Source organism: Cyrtonyx montezumae, unplaced genomic scaffold (assembly GCF_038088225.1).
Source record: "Cyrtonyx montezumae isolate F1298 unplaced genomic scaffold, pur_monq_1.0 scaffold_3, whole genome shotgun sequence".
Taxonomy (NCBI): domain Eukaryota; kingdom Metazoa; phylum Chordata; class Aves; order Galliformes; family Odontophoridae; genus Cyrtonyx; species Cyrtonyx montezumae.
In genome coordinates, this window is record NW_027072034.1 from 15,131,348 (window position 1) to 15,151,719 (window position 20,372).

The 20,372-nt window shown below is 40.4% G+C and overlaps 1 protein-coding gene across 2 annotated transcripts in view; it reads left to right on the plus strand.

Moving 5' to 3' along the window:
- The window catches only part of NDFIP2 (Nedd4 family interacting protein 2), a 74,609-nt gene extending 64,153 nt beyond the window's left edge, over window positions 1-10,456 (plus strand). Inside the window, exon 9 of one of the 2 annotated variants that reach the window (XM_065744082.1) lies at window positions 9,263-10,456. The gene's annotated coding sequence lies outside the window, so the exon portion shown is untranslated. Of the gene's footprint in view, window positions 1-1,739; window positions 5,381-9,262 lie in introns of those variants that run through there. The other variant, XM_065744083.1, reaches the window with a different exon arrangement.
- The last annotated feature ends 9,916 nt before the right edge of the window (window positions 10,457-20,372 follow it).

The window sequence follows — 20,372 nt, forward strand, 5'->3', positions numbered from 1 at the left end:
CAGTGACCTGTGGATACATGGTGAAATACTTTTTGGTCTTGTGGTGACATATGAGGTCTGATGGTTGGAGGTGCTGGGTCAAAACAGCTGCACCTGGGAGCAGCAACTCATTCCACAGATGACACAGGAACTAGAAATATGACTGACTGAAGATTTTTTCCCAAACTTTCTGAAGCCATAAGAGATTGATCCAACCTGATGTTTTTCATGGCTTCTCCCAACCCAAATTGGGACTCCACAGCTGGATTTGCCTTTTCATAAAACTTCTCTCCCCCTTCCCATTACCCTAACTGGGCTGCTTTTTGCCCATTCCCACACTACATGTGAATGTCTCTGGGCTAAACTATCCTTCTCAACGCGTTTTGGAAGCATGGTGCAGAAATGTGCAAACTGGCCCTATGTAAAACCTGCCCAGATTCATCTTATTTGCTTAGCTGAACTGCCCCCCTTGTGGGCTCATGTCACAGCAGTGAGGCATGGGTGTATGGGCAGCAGCCTGGCATGCAGAGCAAACCATTTGTTCTATTTGAAAGTGAAGAAAACTTTGCTCTTTGAACCGCGTGGTGTGAACATCTCTTCTAAGAAATGTTTGTTCTATGTGAAGGGAGAGTACGTCATCTGTAAACCCATCGACAGATTCTCTGCATGTGGAAAATATGATCTCTGCTGTAATCCAGCAGGTGTATTTAAATGTAACAGAACGTGTTGAGGTTCTCTTGTCAAAATATGTTTCTCAATTAATGAGTACTGACAGCGTATGGTAAGGTACAAGATTTAGCATAGATTCATGCTGGTAGCCAAGAGTTTTCCCATCTCTTTCCCATTTGCTTGTCCTTTTCTAGAATCACAGGATGTCTTGCCCTGTCCCCGAGCTGTCCTGTTGAGTGCTGACTATATTTGGCTGTTGATCCTTGGTCATACCTCGTGTGAATGATTTGTTTGCTTTACGGAGGGGCTAGTAGCCTATGGAAATATAGGGGTGAAGTAGGAAAGCACCTACCATCGCTTACATTGCCACTGAAATGCAGCCATTTTAGCTGCTGTCAGCCTGCGTGGCCACCTCGCTGCCTTCCGAGCAGCCGGCAGCACATCTGTTCCGGACCTGCAGCTGCATTAACCTCGGGATTATGACATCAAGAATGGCATTTGTACAATTAAAAATGTTATCTCACAGGGCAGCCCCCTGCCCCCGGCCACCTTCGGGTAAATTGCGTTGTAGAAAAGGTTAAAAAAAGCTGCTGGAACTAATCCTTTTGATGAAACATTTAGCAAGTATGTCAGGCCGCTCTGATCCCAGCCCTAGTGGTGTACAGCTCTAGTTAACATCCCCGGCGCTAACTCACCATCTCAGATCCTCTTTCCTGCAGCGTGTTTTCTTCATCAGTTTGTATTTCTGCCAGTCAGTGTCACAAAGCACTTCCTGTTTCATCCCCGCTTGACAAGGTTAAGCCACGCTGATGGTCTGCAGTTGTGCGCAGCTTCATTTTTCATAGATTCTTTCTGATAACCATAACATGAACTCTGGAGTATGTGTTAGGAACTGAAAACAGGCCAAGTGTTTTGTATTAGAGCCTGTATTCCCACATTCACCAATTCTCCGAGGGTTGGAAATGCATCAGTGACATGTATGAGAAAAAAAAAGGCTGAGACCGAAATCAATTTTCTCCCCTCTTGCCTACATGAAACAAAATTAAAAGCACAATGAGCCTTATTCTTTTTTTTTTTTTTTTTCATTTAAGGCTGAAATTCCACTGCAGCCTGTGAAGCAACTCCTGTTACACCACCGTAACTGGACGGAGAATCAAACCTGGTGTCTTCTGCAGATGGTTGTACCTTAGTAAAAGAGAAGGTTGCAAAGATTTTCTATTAACTGCCTCTTTTTTTTTTCTTTCTAAAAAGCCAATTAAGTACTTTATCAGTATGGGTGGATCTAGGCCCTGAAGAACTGTATTTACCAAGCCATGTAACCCACTCTAAATGAACAATTTGATACTCCCATATACATGAGTGGTTTTCAATATCAATAGTGCACACGTCACCCTGAGCTGTCAGTTTAATGCCTATGTTAACGCAGATCAAAGGAGAACAGAAACAAAATATAAAAATATAGCAATAAATAACCCAGCGTGCTTTCTCATCGCCAGTGAGAACTTTACATTAGGCTGGTTTATTTGCTTGGCATTACACAGTCTTCTCTACTTCCGCTGAAAAAACTGAGGTGAGAAGCCACAATAATCCCTCCGACAAAATGGAAAGAGTTATTTATGCCTGCACTATTAATAGATAGCTCTCTCTTCTTAGAAAACAGCCATTTGTGGTGTTTTACGCCGCTATTTTTTTTATATTATTTTTGCTGCAATGCAGACCCATGTTAACAATTCTGCCTTCCTGGCTGTCAAAGAGATTTCCTGTGGTTGGTTTTTGGCTGTGCACTCAGCCAGTTGCAGTGTATATTAGGCATTTGTTTAAAGAGTAAACAGCCACCGTCATCACTGGCACAAAAATTAACCCATGCCGTGCAGGATTTTCCACTTTCCCAGCACAAATCCAAGAGACAACCCAAAAACATGGAGGAGAAACGGACACAGCCAAGGAACTGAATGCATTTAGGGGTGGTGGTCGCCATGAGGAAGGCAATTCTACTGACATCATCCAGGTGTTAAGGAGGGGTAGCCATGGATGTGTTACTGTGATTCAGTCCCTCTGCACTTCTCAGGCACAGAATGGAGAGGAGAAAACACTGAGGGGGCCTTGTTAGCTATGGGCAGGGTAGAGATCCCCGTGTCCCCAGCCCAATATGACAGCGTAGCGCCAGACTGGGTGCATCCTTCACATCTCCCTACAGAATGCCAAGTTCATTCTCTGAGAAATAGATCAGATACAGCCAGTTTTCTTGGCACTATTTGAAGAATAATTTGTGGTTTCCCAAGTTACTTCTCACAATAAAACGTGAAGAAAAAGCTACCCTACTCTACATTGGTCAGGATGTGGGCGCATGTATATTCACCAAGTGTAGAACCTTAAGCTTTAGAAACACAGTAACTTTCAATTTATTTATTTTTTCTCCACTTCAATTTTGAAATGAGGTGTCTAGTCCTGCTTTAAACATCAGATCGCTGTCTGGCTCTATCTCATAGTTCCTAAGTATTAAAAATGTTTTTTTCAAGGCTTGCCAAGAATGCTATGTAAGTGAGTAATGCAGACTGACTTACTGAAAGGGTTCTAATGCAACATTAATTCAATGTAGCAAACATCTCACTGAGCAGACGTGGAGCTTCCTTTAAAAGCTGATGAGATGCCACATTATGAAGATTTGCAATGTGTTGCTTTTAGACCTGGCTATTTAGAATTGTTACATTTTTTGTTCTAAATTGCATACATTTTAAACTGCATAATCAGTAACTTCAGCTTTGAGAATGAATCATTTTACATTCCTTGCATCAGACCATTATTTTAGAATAAGTGTCATTGGAAATAAATTCCTCTTTAGTAGCAATGTATAATAACACATATTCCAGAACTCTCCTATTATTTCTGATACAGAAAATAAATTATTGATAAACTGTGGAGGAAAACAGATTTTTCTCATTCTTTGGAAAATGAAACTCAGGTTATGCAACAAATTTCATACTCACAAACTGATGTACAAAGTCATAGTACAGAATAATTTGGGTAGGTCTCACTTCATCCAACTTATTCATCCAAGTTAGGTGCCAGGCAGCCTCCAGGTACAGACACTTTTAGTCTATTATACATCCCATCTTAGACTGGAAATCTAGGACAGTTGAAATGGTTCTCACTTAAAGCTGGGTTTTTTTTCTGTCCATCCAAATGTCTTAACATCTAATGTCAAATAAGACAAACCGTTTTTACTTTCCTATGTAAAAATATTACAAGGTATAGGAAAGATAATGAACTAGAAAAAGGTTTTACTGGAAGTACAACCCCTCAAAGATGCAGAAGAACTTCATAATTTCATACAAACATATCAAGTGCATTTTAGATAGGTACCCATATTTGGAAAAAACATACCACTTGCAGCTCCTTTATGGGTGTGAGTGTGTTTCATGAAAGAAAGGAAAGACAGGAAATGAGCTCATGCACTGGTTGGTCTTGGCAACTTCTTTCAGGGACTCTTTAATATTTGTTAGCCTTCCTTTTCTTTTATCATCCCAGTAGGAAGCTCTAGGATTTTATGTTCATCTGAATGAACAAGGGGGCCATCCTTTCCCAGATAATTCCAGCCTGACAAGTACAAAGCCCATGCCCCAGGGAAACTGAATGATTTGTACCATGTCTTCAGGAAGTGTCCCTGTGTGATGCTACAGAGCAGGGCCAGGTATGAGGGAGTCCCCACATTGTGCCCAGGGAAGCTGTGGATGCTCCATCCCTGGAGGCACTCAAGGCCAGGCTGGATGGGGCCCTGGGCAGCCTGGGCTGGTGGGTGGCAGCCCTGCCCACATAAGATGGCTCAAATCGGATGATCTTTGAGATCCTTTCCAGCCTAAGCCATTCCATGATTCTCTGATTCTGCTGAATCCTGCCCATGGCACAGTAGCACTGCAGTAGACTGGAGGAGCTCAAGAAAGAAGAGATGATGTTGCGTGTCAAGAAAGAGACCAGGCTGGGGAATAGAGAATATTTGGGTTTGAGCCCCAATGGCAGTTCTCATTTTCCATCTCATGTCTAATGTACAAAGCATGTGCGGCCCAACCTGCTGTTACAATTCAAGGACTGTTCAAAAAAGAGGACTCCAGGATTTATCAAGCCAAAGAAAAAGCAAAAATGGGAGTTCAGTATTTGGAACTAATGTTGTTCTCAGAGCAGCGGGAGTGTCTGGCTTAGAGAGTGGCTTGGGAAAGCACTTCACATTTGGGGGCCCTTTATGGGATGTGACATGAAATCACTTCCTAAGCTGAAACCCTGTATTTCAACTGCTGATGAAGATGCCATTGCAAGTCACTCATTTCACATATTAAGTGGATCAATTATTTTGGCTCTCCGACCTTCCAGTTCCAGGAATGCCCTAGGCTTTTTTGTTCCCAAGCTGCATTTCTTTTTGCACAGACCACGAACCCAATTCATTTCTCCAAGGAACATGAATAAAGTTTGTTTTTCCTAAATTCCTGGCAAACAAGTTGATGAAATCCATATGGATCACAAAGACTGAACGCTTGAGTACAATGTTCCTCATGTGAGCAAACACTTGTCTTTTAAAATAGATGACTTTTAGCTGTGTGGATTATATATATACAAATTTGAGATCCGTTCTGTGAGCCATCAGCTAGATTTCAAAAGCATAAGACAGGAAGCTGACTGCCTCTGAAGGTGTTTTCCTTCTTCCTATGTTAACCATACATGCATTTTAGATAAGGGTTGTTAATTTGTCAGCATATTCAATAAGGAAAAAAGGAAAAAGTTATAGCTTGAAGATGTGAGACCTATGCCTTCACCCTCACCCATTTCTGGATTTAAAACCCAAATGTTCTCAGCCTAAATCTGAGTTTTATCCTTCTTTTTAGAATTGCCAAAACCCCTTCAGCACATGCACACATCCTGCCTCTCCCACCTTGGTCAAGCAGCAGACAATCTGTCCCACTGGGACTCTGAAGCAATGTGTTTTCAGTATGTCCTGTGCCTTTCTCCATGCCCCAGCACATCTCCAGCCCACACCTTCCTGGCACCATACCACCTGAAACCACACGTGAATGCAGGCCGGAGTGGGAAGGTATTTTGGGGGGAGTAATCTGAGAGGCTGCTTCCACAGTGAGGAAGAATTATGCCCTCCTCTCCTTTTGGAAAAGGAAAGGATGGCTATCTTGGTCAAAAAGTGGTGGGTTGTTTTTTGTTTGTTTGGGGTTTTTTGGATTGTTTTGTTGATTTTTTTTTTAGTTGTGAAATGAGCAGCAGCAAAATGAATTTTCAGTTAGCAGAGTTCTTCTGTGTATACTAAAAGTCTGCATGATGCTTCCTTATCCCTGTCTGAAGTTGGAATGTAGCTAAAGTGCTGGGCTGTCCTGGCTGTGTCACAAGTTGGGGACTGTGGCCCTTCACTGCTGCACCCTTTTTGGTCTCGCCATGCAGGGTAGGAGTGAAAAGGTGTATTTACTCATATTCTCTGCTGTCTTATTTCTAGCTTCCCTCTAAGAGCAGAAAAGTGGAAATAGTAGGAAAACTCCCTTGAAAAATATGTAAGATAAAGCTGAGAGCTGATAGCATTGGTGGTAGGAGTGTGAACAGCAAAATGGAGAGACAACCAAGCAGGATGGTTAGATCTGAATGACCGTGAATGTCTGTGAATAATCAGCCTCCATCCCTCGGTGTGAGAGGCTGGGTGGGGCTGTGCAGCTGCCCATCCACATGGAGGTGGCTCCCAGCCATCCGTGGAGGCCCTGCTCAGTGGTGCGTGGGCATCAGTTTATCTGCAAAACCAAGTGTAAACTTTTCAGTGCACAGCCTCGGAAACCTTGAAGATGGCTTGAGAGAAGCACGAAAGCAATTATCAAAATATGTGGTTAGAACTAAGTGTTTACTTTGTGAAAGTGAACAGTGCGTAGTAGAAAATATATATATAACAATACTAACAAAAAAAATTAAATAATTGAGAAAAGTTTTTCTTGGCAAAAAGAAAGCATTCTAAAAGCAGCAGAAGATGAAATGTCATGGCAGCTGTTGGACTGCAGTTGCTATGGTGATCATAACACAACACTTCAGCGAGGCACATGACGGAGACTCTGGGTAAGAGTCGGGGGTGGGAGGTGGAAGGGCAGGTTGTTGTTTCTTGAGAGAGTTTTAAAGCCCCAATGCAGAGAAGGATCTGGCCTCTTTAAAGGACAGTGTATGCTGAGTTTTCCACTAAAATGTGTTCAGATGCATGTTTTGCTGCTCTGAAAAAAGCTTGCTTTAAAATTAGTGATGGGCACTTCTTGCTGAAATAAGGCTTGCAGGACCAAAGGATGACTCCCTCAATATGGAATCCGAGCCTTGCAAGTCTTTCATGTACTGACTTACACAACACCCTGTGGAACGAGGAAGTTTTTTATTCCCATTTTTTCTCATGGGGACCAAGATGTGTGGATTTATTAAGAACCTGGGTATTTTTAACTCTGCATCACCTACTGTAGGTACTTCCAATGAGGTGAGCCAATCTGCTGAGTCTCAGAAGAGCTGCTTGCCCAGTGAGCTGGCAATGCTATGGATATGGGTGACCCTCCGGCTCTGGTTGCTTCGTGAGACTTCCCTAAGTGACACCCAGAAAGTCCAAACTACCCACCTAGTGAGTTAAATTCACCCATGTTTCTATTTCTGCAGATAATGACATGAAAAGAGCACAATGAATGCAAGGCAGAGATTTCCTTCCTGCTCTCCTCCAATTCCCACAAACCAGAAGTGAGTGCTAAATACTGTTACGGCAGTCCGTCTTTTGAAAGGAAGGAAACAAGCCTGTTCCTTTATGCTTCTGAAGAAAAGATCTATCTTCCCAGTTTATGTAGTAGAGTGAGACTGGAAGAACTCCTAGTGGAGCTGAGTGAGGATACATCCAGGTGGAAGAGCATGGATGGATTTGGCATCAGCCTTTCCCCTGCTCTGAGCTGCTGGCTCACTGCAAACTAAGGGCATTTCCACATGGTGTTTGTATCATCCTTTTGCACCTTTTGTCTGCTGAGATTATTTTTACTAGAAACTACTTCACATGGTGGTGAGGACTGGGGGGACTGGCCTTACACATCCACACAGCATTGTATACTCCTGACGTGCTTTGCATGTCGTCAGTACACATCACCAACATCACCACTGCAAACAGTACAAATAATGTGGAATATTATTTCAGTGTTGAAAGATACGGATCACCTAGGATTACACACTGACTGTTTATACTTCTGTCTTTCTAAAAAAGACAAATCAAGATCAACTTTTTTGTTTGTTTGTTCTCTTTTTCCACATAAATAACTTTGGACAGGAATGACAGATCGGAACCTTGTAAACAGGCAAGGACAAATTTTCTTACTCCTTTCAGAGTTGTTACCAATTTCATCAGGTGCCGTACCACACTCAGAAGTCACCGTGCTAGAGTCTCCATTTTGTGTGTCAGATTGGTTTGCAGAGCTGAGACCTCAGCACATAGTCTGAAAATCCACTTCAGCCCCAAAGTTCTGCAGTAATACAGTACCATAGGGTAATACCTAAACAAACCCACAAAACCTAGAAGGAAAAGATTTAAATCCTGTAATTGCCCAAAGCTTTGCTAATTGTGAGACCTCCAGCTGTGATAAAGGAAATTGATTTCATCAGTTGTCAGTCATCCTTCTTTTATTAATGATCAGAAGTTCACGTCTCCTCCAGGCAGAGTAAAGTCCTTCTCCGCTCTGCTCCCGCCTGTCATGCTGAAAGGTTTGTCTGCAGCAAACCATTGCACGTTACGTGGTGATTTCTCTCTCTCTCATGGTTTCTCCTGCTGGGATCACGCTGAGATGAGCCCTTGTCCCAGTGACATCATTCGGAAGTTTCTTGTCAGGCTTGTTTCTTCACCCCTTCAATTATTAACTAGTATATCTGACTTCTGGGGCAGAATTTTCCTGTGCTGTGGCTAAACTGGCTTCTGTTAAACACAGCTCGACAGCTACATTGCCCTGAAAGTGTGTCGCTAAGTGCAAAGAGTAGTACAGAGAAACGGCACCACACCAACAGCTTCTAAGAAGAAAAGAGCTTGCTTCTTTCACATTTACATGACAGTGGTTTAACAATGGCCATATTGCTAGCTAAGGTGTTGGGTTGTTTTTTTGACTGGCAAAGTAGCAAGGAATGTTCCTCTCCATCTTCCCTTTACTGCAGGGTAAAATTAACTCTTAGGAAAGCTGACAAAAGATGGAATTTTATTAGAAGGGGAGGTGAAATATTTCCAGCTGCATATCCATCAGTGCTTGGTTGTTAGGTCTTCAGTTTCAGATAGATGTGTATTGACAAGCCTTGGCACTGCTCTTGGAAAAATGAGAAGTCTTAAAAATAACTTTGAAAGAATGAAAAAGTAAACTAGAATAGGCATATTCTTCTTCCTCTTCAACGTGAGCAAATGGCTTTGGCCATGCTGGATCTGTATGGAGGCAAAGCTGTACTGGACTTCCCAAATGTCACACTGAACGTTATTGGAAACAGATCATTTTAAAATTGTCATTCTGAAAATTAAAAAAAAAAAAATGTTCAGAGTCAGATGACGTTTTTGCCTTGACACTGACTTTTGTCTCTTTTTGTCTACTGAATTCAGACTTGTCCATCTCAGTTTTAGACCCCTGCAGTAGGGATGATGAATCCCCTTCGCTGAAGACTAATAGAAGAAATGGTAATGCATAAATTCTGAATGTAGTCAACGTTTCCATGAATAACTGGGGAATCATGCATTTTCAGCACTTCAAGCAAAAAAACTACTGACTCTGGCACTGGAGAATGATTCAATGAGAATGACTGAATGAAGTGGGGCATTGGGATCTGCAGTGTCCATGTGAAATAAACAGTACTGTTTGGTAATGCTGAAGATTAATTAAAGCCTTGTGAATGATACCTGTGAATTTTACTACCTTATTAAGAATTTGCAAGTGAAGAACATATCTACATCTAACCTCAAACTCTTAACATCTTCAAGAATCTCGATGCCTTTTAATATAGCATTTGAATCATGGCTGCTCAAGTAAAAATATTGCTTTTAAGGAAAGAATATTTGAAAGAAATGCATGATGTGGAGTCCCACACAGCTGCAGCAGAGAGCCTCTGGGGTCACTACACGCACACACACACACACACACAAAAGGGGAAAAAGAAAAAAGGATTTGAGTGCTGCATTTTATGATGTGCAGAAAGCTTCTCTGGAAAGCTCATGTAATGAATGCCGTGCAGTTCCAGGAAGAGTGTTGTGGCAAGAAGAACATTTCTTGTACTTTCTCATCACTGTGTGACCTTGATATGTTTTATTTTTTTAAACACTTAATTGTGTTATTTAAAACCCCTTATAATTACTGACTTCTCTAGAGGCATAGTTACAGCTTTGGCACAACAGTCCTAGGTAGATCCTGAAGAAATAATTGAGGAAATCCTGTGAAATATTATATCGTAGAAGCACTCTACGGGTTAGTTATAACATAATAACTACAGGAATGTGCATGACATGCTAGCTTACTGCTTCTTGATACCTGCAGTAGGAAATTGCAGTTCCGTAGAGGCAGTATGAGGAGTGCAGCGCTTCAGGCCCTGCCAGAAGTGTTTTGCTCTGCAGTTACTGCCTGAGCCTTGCTTTCCACCTGAGGCCATGTCTGGTGGTACCACAGTCCAACTGCAGTGCAGACTCAAAGAGGTCAGCATATAGAAATGTTAGTGCTTGCTGGATGGCTCTTTGGGTTGAATTAACCTTTTTTTCTGCTCTTAGATGCAGCTATAGTTTCAGACGTACTAAAAATAAATAAGGAAATTACAGGGAAATTCTAGTTTGGGTTTTTGGGTTTTTTTTTTCCCCTCATCTCCTTGTTAGGATGTACAGAATAATTTCTCTATAATGTTCTTGTGGGACTTCACACTGTTCTCTGTCTTTGAAAAGTTTTTTCTTTATTCCGTTTTAAACCCTGAGGTAGTGCAAACCAACCACAGCATTTTGGTGTCGGCAGCTCCTTCTCTTGGAAGTGCCACTCTGTGCAGGCAGGAAGCCCGGTGTCCCTTTGAAGAATGTCTACAGGGGAGAACAGATATTTTTAGAGGCACCCTCCAGCAATGAGCAGTTCATTGCCAGCTTATCTCTGTGTTTAAACAATAATCAACCTCTTCCGCTCTCAGTTGGTGATTCACAGTAATTTGGTCTTATACAGGCTCTAGACAAGATGAAGGCAGCTGCATACATTTGATCAGAGTCCCGCATTAGCTGTATTCTGACAGCCTGGCACTGTCCTGCTTTAGCAGCATCCTTTGTGCATACAAATATGCTGGCACAAGGATTTCCTGAACTGCATAGCTGAGGCTGACCAGCATGGGAATCCTGCTACCACAGGAAGTGAATCAGTGCCTTGCCTACACGGTTCAGACAATTTTGTTTCCCGTTTCGGACATTGCACTGGAAACACAATACATGCAGTTAATCATCAACGAGCAATTTCAGACATTATAGATCCACTTATACCTTGTGATGAATTACTGCAGTGTTTAGCAAATATTAAGTAACATTTTTTGTTGACATGGACGTGTGACCTGCAGGCTGCAGCTGGTCCTGGTGCTCGGCACTGTTTGTGTCCTGCCGTCTGGCTCTTCCTCCCTCTGTTCACTTTCTATTGAAACACAGCTGCTTTACGTCCATCACAATCAATGGAAGGACATTTCCAAGCTGGTAATTACTCAAAGGATCTGGTGCTGATGGCTTCTGGAGCTGCCAATCCTGGGAGCAGTTTTTGGCTCCTGCTGTGTACAGTATGTCTGCAGTTTGACCATTTATCTCACTCTACATACTTGAACTGAGAAAAAGGTTTGTGCAAGCACTTGCCCTCATTCCCTGGCATGTCTTCTTCCCCCTCCTCCTCTCCCTTCCTCCCTCTCTTGCATGTTATCAGCTATTGCAACAGTTCTAAAATGTGTCATATAAGGTGAATGATGGTGTCTAGCTCCAAAGAAATGCTAATGGAGCACTGAGTCATTGTATAAAATGTGACTTTGAAGTAATCACTCGTTCATGATTATAGGAAAAGGAACACAGTTATACTGTCCTCATTTTAATTAATTGCTATTGATCCAGGCTTTGATTGTCAATTGCAGCTGTGGGAAATATATTTGGCATTTTCATAGGCATTTTGTAAGCAATTTTTGTAGGCAATTGTAAGCTCAGAGTTTTCTTTGCTGAGGAGATACAGGAGGTGAGAGGGCCATGAATCCAGGCTTCTGTAGGTGCTTGAATAGCTTCATTTATGATATCACAGGATAAAAATATTTGGTGGCATCCAATCTGCAGATCCTGTTTATGCTAGGATTTCAGTTCCTAAAAGCCACTCTTGTTAATCCTGTAGGCATCCAAATTCACTCAGCCACTAAACCTCACTACCTAGTTGAAAGCTCCTTGGGTTTGTGGTTTTATTCACTTGTAAATGCTTGTATTGCTGTTCTGAGGAAATTGGTGTCTATCTATCATCCATAGCAGTTTCAAGCAGGAAGACAGATGATCAAATGCTGCCCCCTCACCCACAAAAACAAACAAACAAGCAAAAACTCTTGAAAAAAAGACCAACCAAGAAATCATCATCAATGACAACAAAACAACAAACAAACAAACAAAAACTAAACTGAGCCAAACCTGAAAAATGAGATTTTGTCAAACTGGTTGTTTGCTTCCTTTGACATAATGACAGTGCCCATATGTTGCTGATTAGCTGGGTGTCTAACCTGCTGACATAAGAAGGGCAATACTGAGAGGTTAGCACATTGACAGAAAACTGACAGTGGAAGAAAAATACTGTTTATCGACTTTGTTTCATCTCGAAGTCATGTGTATCCCTTGGAGACCCAGTTAATTGCAACATGCGTATCCATTATATTAGATTATCTATAGATAGAAAAACAGTATTGGGAGCCCTTTCCCTTTCCCTTTCCCTTTCCCTTTCCCTTTCCCTTTCCCTTTCCCTTTCCCTTTCCCTTTCCCTTTCCCTTTCCCTTTCCCTTTCCCTTTCCCTTTCCCCTTTTTCCCTTTCCCTTACCCCTTTTTCCCTTTCCCTTACCCCTTTTTCCCTTTCCCTTCCCTTTCTCTCTTTCCATTTCCCTTTCCCTTTCATCACAACTTTAATGATTCTACTCTCTTCAATGCAGATCAATTCATAAATATTTGTACAGGGAGGAATGTTATCTTCCTGCTTTGTTATCTTTCACCTGTTTTTCAAGACTATTCCCATCCATTTGCTTCCCAGGCTCCCTGGAGGCTGCATATAAATCCAAATGGAGGTGACAAAAGCATCATAAAGTGTTCTATTTTCTTCATGGCAGATATTGAGAAAGCTCTGATAAGTGGCCACCAGGTAATTGGAAGTAAAAATACTCAGAGCTCTATGGTATATATAAAGTTCCTAATAATTTCTCTTGATTCTTATACCTTCAATGAGGTGTTAGATAGCAGGAAATGAATTTAGCTTCCCCCACCCTACTTTTCTTCACACAATTTTCATCATTAGTCCATTATATCAGTTCTGTTCTAGGTGTAGGATGGAGAAGAACACTTCTTTTCTTTACAAAAGACAGGGTTTAAAGAATATTCAGATCTGCAGAAACCTCAGTCCATTTATACTCGACTCCTCTGTCTGGTTGTGTTCTGGTATACATGTAGATAGTGAGGCAGAGTACTTGAAGGAAGGAAAAAAAGGGCGACAGTCTGTTTCCTTTACAAGGAAGAGCCCTGGAAAGAAGCAGCTCAGCTCAGAGCTGCAGCTGAATGGAATCCATTCCTGAATTAGTTGCTTGTACATGGCCAAAAAAATAATAAATACATTTTGGAATACATTTCTGGCTCAAAACTGTTTAGTTACTGTATTGAGGCCAAGCAATATGGAATGAGATTAGCAATTAATTTGACAACTGGCAGAAATACTTCTGTGATACAATCTATTTCTAGTTATTATTAAATAATATATATATGCATGTCATCTCTACTGAAGTGTATTCTTAAAGGAAAAGTCTTCAAAACTACCGGACTAAACATGAGAAAAGAACTTTCTTGCTGTCTTGTTAGCAATGTCAGTCAGCTTTGTATGGCTGCAGATAACTACAAATAAGAGTGCAGCAGAGCAAATCAGGACATAGGAGAGTATCTATGATAGTTAACCTGTGGGCAACAAGGCACACAGGTAACTGTCACTAATGCTTAGCTTTTAAATAAGAATTGAAATATGCTTAATTCATATTTCCAATAGGACTGAGAAGTTTGAAATTCAGGAACTTTTAATATGATTTGGGACAGTCATGTTTCTACAGTTCTGTAGCCTTTTTACAGAAAAATTCTGTTTTTCTCAAACTTCATAGGAGTCGATGTTTGAGTAGAGAAAATATAGTTTGAATACTCTTGAGCTGTAACACAATACAGAATTTACTTCAGCCACAGTGTTTCTAAGACAATCATTTTATATGTGGTCTTATCCAAACAAACAGTTCACAAATATGATGCATTCATCTACAGATTAAAAGTAAACCTGAAAATGGGAGTGCCATGAAAAAGGAATGATAGGATTTGCACCAAACAGCAGGTGGACTAGTGCATCTAAGTTCCTTACAAGAAAAAAAAGAAAAAAGAAAAAGAAAAACGAAAAAAGAAAAAAGAAAAAGAAAAAAGAAAAAGAGAAAGAGAAAGAAAAGCTCATTGAGAACTGTGCATTTCTTTTCTATTTTCCAGAATAAACTGTAATTCTGTGTCAAACACCAGATGTCCATCACATTACAGCACTGTGTAATTCAAATATCTGAATGCTGCATGGGCACTTGAAGCAAATATGACTAAAGTTTCTTATTCCTTAATAAATGAACAAATAAGGCAAACCAGCAACTAGGTTGTGCCACCTCTCAAACAGCACTGATTCACAAGAAAACACTCAAAATGATAAATGACACCTTCATAACTAACTCTAAACATTAATTCTGTAGCAAATGAAAAGGACAAAAGGGAAATAGTCACAGATGAATGCATGATTCAGATCTGTCAAAATCAAGTGACAATCTCAACATGCCTTGGCGATGAATAAAATAGAGACTTTATGTCTTAAGGAAATAATTCATTCACTACCATCTTTAAGGTCCACGCTCTTGTAATTCTTGTCTTGCATCTCTGACTGCAAGATAATTAAAATAGTATGTTAAGTCAGAGCTGCAAAACTTTCATATCAGAGAGGAAATAACTAACAATTATATGATTGCATATACTCATAGGGTGGTTTGGCTGTATTGATTTCACAAATTCTTTGGTACCTTTGAGACTTTTGTGGGGTACACAGTGGGGTAAAGATACAAGAGTGGGAACAATATTAAGGAGAAAATAAAGGTGAACAGTGAGAGATCAAAAAATCAGGTGTGTGGGACAGTAGCAAAGGTTCTTTTATCCCAGTTTCCTCCATCTTACACACATACATATTGGTTTATTTGCATAATGGACCCTCCAGAATTCTCTGGTCAGCATTAACTGCTGTTCTCACAAGGATATATTGTGATTTTATTGTACATACCAAGAAGTGAAATCTCTGACTGTTCTCTCTGCTTTTCTTTCAGTTTGGTTAGCAGGTGTAAAACATAGTTTTCTGATAAATGTTTGGTATTTAATACCTTTAGAATAAAAATATACCGCACATGCTTACAATTATTTTATTGCTCACCTTTAATTTTATTTTCTCTTTGACCTTCAAAATTAGCCTCACAAAAAGTGATTTCCAAACCCAGAACTGACTGTTTCTTACAGTCAGAAAATTTTGCTGAAAAGAAAAAAATAATGTGCTGTGAACTTTCCATTTGTTACGTGCTGATATATAGCATCTCATCTGCTTGACTAAAATAAATCATAAACACTGAGTTCATAAATAATATGAATAACTTGCTTTTTGAAAGCATTTTCGATGTAGTCGAGTCAGGCTGAATTCAAAACATTCCTATAGCTCTAAAAATATACATACTCATGGTTTCTCCTATTACACATTGGTTATTACACTTGATGCTAACATCTACACACTAGCAGCTCCAACATGGAATTTTCTAACACATTTGTTTATCTTTGGCTCAGATTTAGACACAATAACACTGGCTAATAACTGCCTAGTTGTGCTTGCTGTCATAGAGTGTTTTCTGTTCTGTGCTATGATAGTCTGAAAAATAAATAGTAGTAGCACTCATTAACTCTGATGGCAACAGAGTCAGACTGTGCAATTCAATGAACTCTTCATGAGTATGCTTCTCAGCATTTTAGAGGCTCAAATCCAAACTTGCTATTGTTTTATCCAGATTTATTGTATATCTATTTCTGGAAAGTTTCCTTTGGCATCCTAACATTAATTTCCATTGTTTAACTCTTCTATCACTGCATTTTGAAAAGAAAACTCAAACAAGAATAGATGTAAATTTTATCTTCACTTGTGTGTATTTTTTTACAAACTCTTTGAAAGATCGGAGACATTTTATTGCTTGACAACAGTGGGATGAATACAGGTAGAGTCTACTCCTTAAGTTTTCAGTTTGTTCAGTGTAATATCTTCAGTGCCAGTACTTGACTAGAAAAATAACAGATATTACCTACTATTTTAATTAAGACGTTTCTATTTTGCTTCCAAGAACACTGAAAACTTTCTAATCTTTGGGAAAAAAAAAGAAGAAAAAAAAACACCTTATGCATCTTTTGCTACTTTGAGTACTGAAATAGGCTTAGAACCTTTCAAACTCACTGCTCCTTCAGAAATCTAAAGAGTACTAAAGATTTAACTGGCAATTAGTCTAATGAATAGGCCGTGTTTAAGGGCTACAGTGTACAACCATGCTAGTAAAATCTAGTCACTAGCCTGAGAATGTGAGCCATGAAATTAAATTGATCACACCTGAATTAGGATGGTTTGCAAGTTTTTTCCATCAGCAAAGGAAATGATGAAGCCCATTGTCTTACACATTTGTTTCCTACACCCCTGCTCCCTCACAGTTAGTACACCTAGTGGAACACAGTAATACTAATAGTCTGCACTTTTCACTGTGCGTTCAAAAAGCTTATACATGAGCTGGATTCCTTTTCTATTTCCACTCTGGGATAAGATGCAGTCTATGGTGTGTTTGATTTTGGTCTCTCCACACATTCGTTATCTGAATAGGAAGCACAAACCAAATATCCAGGTTAACAGTGAAACCCCATCACCTTCATTGAGAAATCCATCTGGAAGATAAGTGGAAGAATGGAGTAAAAGGGAAAGGTTATAGAATGAGTTGCTTGTGGGTCTCGACTTCTGAAGTGGTCATCAGACATGTGACACACGTACCTTTGTGGCACACATATCATCTTTGTCTATCACAGCATTATCCTCATATCACCCTTGTCCAGAAAGAAGGACGATGGCCACAGGCACCAAGAAATTCTGGGTCCAGTTGATCTCGGCCTCCCAGAACAACAGTGTAGATGACACTACTCAAATCCAGCAGATGATGATGTGTACAGTCTTGAGGAATCCAGCAGATACATGTTTCCAGCAGTCTCTAATTTCTTACTGATGATTCTAGGGTAAAGTGAACCTCAATATCACAAAATGACTTGTTGCCAACTCACTGTTCCAGTAGCCTCAGAAATCATGTTTCAGAATGGCAGCTTCCCAGTTTCAAGGTTCAGCTAGCTTCTACTTTTTGTCTGAGCTGCTCACAAGGGGCAGATTGAGATGCGCATGTTATCCATGATGCAGCCTGATTCTGCAAGGGAACTCTACTGAATTCTGAAGCAGCCTCTGTGCATTCCAGCAAGACCCATAGTCTGCATGGCCAATGAGCCATGACACATTCACCTGCCATTTAGATGTACAGTGTGCTGTAGCATGGTTTTCCCATCAGTCTGATCTTTTCTAAACAGCAGTCTTTGCAGAAATTCAAGTTATGTCATGTCTGAGGACACAGCTGTCTGAACTCGTTGGAACTGCTGCTTTTATATACCTTACTAGGCAATTATCTCACTGACATTCATGTCCTTCCTTTCTGGAATGTGGAATAAGACTGTAAAATGAGTTCACCCATACTGCTAAGAAATAGAAGCACCAAACCCCTGATTGTCCAGGTGAATTTACTGATAGTTCACTTCCTGAGCCTTCTCCAAGCTGAGTAGCCTCGGCTCTCTGATCCTTTCCTCACAGGAGAGGTGCTTCAATCATGATCCTTGATCACCTTCATCCCTTGATCACCTTCATAGCCCTGTGTTGGATTCCGCAGTATGACCATATCCATCTTGTACTGGGTAGCCCAGAACTGGACACAGTTGTGCAGATGCATCCTCACTAGTGCTACCTAGGGAGGCAAGATCACCTCCCTTGATCTGACAGCAACAGTCTTATCCAAAGCAGCCCAGGAGGCTGCCTGTGTTTGCTTCAAGAGAACATTGCTAGCTAGCTGTCAATTTTGTGTCCATCAGTAACTTGAGTTTTTCAGCAAAGCAGCTTTCCAGTCGTTGGTCCTAAGACTATTAATGCCTACACTTAATCCTCTCCAGAGTTAGGACTCTGCATTTCCCTTGATGGGAATGAAGGAGATACACTTCTACCCACTTCTCCAGTCTGACAACGTTCCCCTGAGTGGTGGCATACTCACTTAGTATACTGGCTACTCATCTCCTTTTTTATGACATTGGTGGTGAGTTTTTATTTTTTTCAGCTGCACACTCTCACCCCAGTGTTAGGTCATTAACTGAACAGTGTTGTTCATAGTACTGACCCAGGGGTACATCGCTGGTGACTTGTCTCCACATAGACTTTGTGCCACTGATCACAATCCTCTGAGACTGTTCGGATTTCAATCCACTTCACCATCCACTTATTTTATCTGTACTTTGTCAGCCTGTCTATGAGAATGTTGTGTGAGATGATATCTAATTCTTACTGAAACTGAGGGAAAAACAGCTACTTGCTAGCTCTATCAAAGTCAGTCCTCCTGTGTGGTTTGGGTGATACTTGTGTGCGTGTCCATCAGCAAAGGCATAGCCATTACCTTCTTCAGGGCTGCTTCTAACACACTCTTCTTGAAGAAGATGAGGAAGAACAACAGCTTTATCTCCTAACTACAAAATCCAGTCCAGTGCAGTTTTGTCCATTGACATATATTATGCCATTAACATTTTTAAAGTACTCAATTTTCAAATCATGCATACATAACTGAAAAAATCCACTTGGTATTCCTGGGGATATTTTCTGGGTACTGTCCACAGAATTTTCACCTGTCTGTGGTTTACCCAAACAAAGTGATGAACATTTAACCTAACATGATGAGCAAAATTTTTCATTTTTTGGAGCACTTCACTTTTTAGGCCATGCACAAACCACTGATTTCTCATTTTTGCCTTTTCTGCTGCCTGAGAATGACACTAATCACACCATGTGGAGGCACCTATGGACATGTGAGGAGTGAGGATTCTACAATGAGTGTTACTTCTTTTCAGTAATCTGTTTTATGTTTTCTATCTTATTCACATTTTGGTATTGTAAGGATCCCACTCGTATCTTTTCCTCCATTGTTCAGCCAAGCAGGCCACGATGGTCCTGAAACTTACTGTGGTTCTAATTCTTTCCCCAGAATATTATTCTTTGATGGAGTTTCTATCCAGTTTATTTAAAAATATTAATTCTATTTAAAGAATAACTTTGGCTGCTTCTGAGACTGCTCAGATTCTCTGATTATGGTCCTCAATTATCTTTCCTTGGACAAAGACACTATTTTCATAAAACTTGTCAGTGTCTTTACTATCAAAATATTTACTTGTTTTCATTGAAAAGAAAAAGTTACCCAGTACAAGCTAGATGGTGGTTTATTTTTCAAAAGAGACTGATCACTAAAGGCAAACATACTGCTGTGTCTCCAGTAGTAGAAAAATGTGTGATATCAATAGCACCTCGAAAAATTTACTGGGCAAAGACAATATTCTCTTTTGTTTTACATTTATTGATTATTCTCTGTCTATACACATGACTGTGTCTATCATTTCTCCCTGTAGTGAGGGAGAAATGTTTTCTCTATTGTCCAATATGTAGGGGAGCTAGTCTTCCTCTGATTGTGCACAGAGGGAACTTTCACAGCAGCTGGTCTAGCTGTAATGGGTATAGACCCAGCCTTAAAAGATGCCTGAGTTTAATCTGCTTTATTTCTTCAGCCTGGACTCTTCTTACAGTACTACTGTCATTGTTTCTAACTTCATATTAATTTGTGTACCCACCCACCTTTCATGATCTTCTGATGTTCTGCTCTGATATAAGCAGATGCTCCATTTAGGAAGGAACATTTGAGCTTATGCTGCTGTTGCCATATTCATTGCCCGAGCAACGAACCTGCTGCTAGCACTTGGATAGGTTTGAAAAATAATATTCTCTATTGCAATTCTAGCTAAGGTACCACAGATTTTCTTGGTTTATTCTGTGTCACAGTATGTATTTAGCACATTGAGTCTTTGTGACAAGCAAAATCAAGGAGTTCAGATGTAACTTAGACATGTGGTAAGTGAACACGGTCTTCTCCAGGAGAGCTGAAGCTGAAATATGTGGATATAAGTTGCTTACAATATTTTAACCATGTGGCACTAGCTGAGGATCACTTCCACAGAACAATGCATTTAGGAGTGTAGCATATTCACATACCATATGAGCTGATGAAGGGTTGGCAGCTTTCAGGCC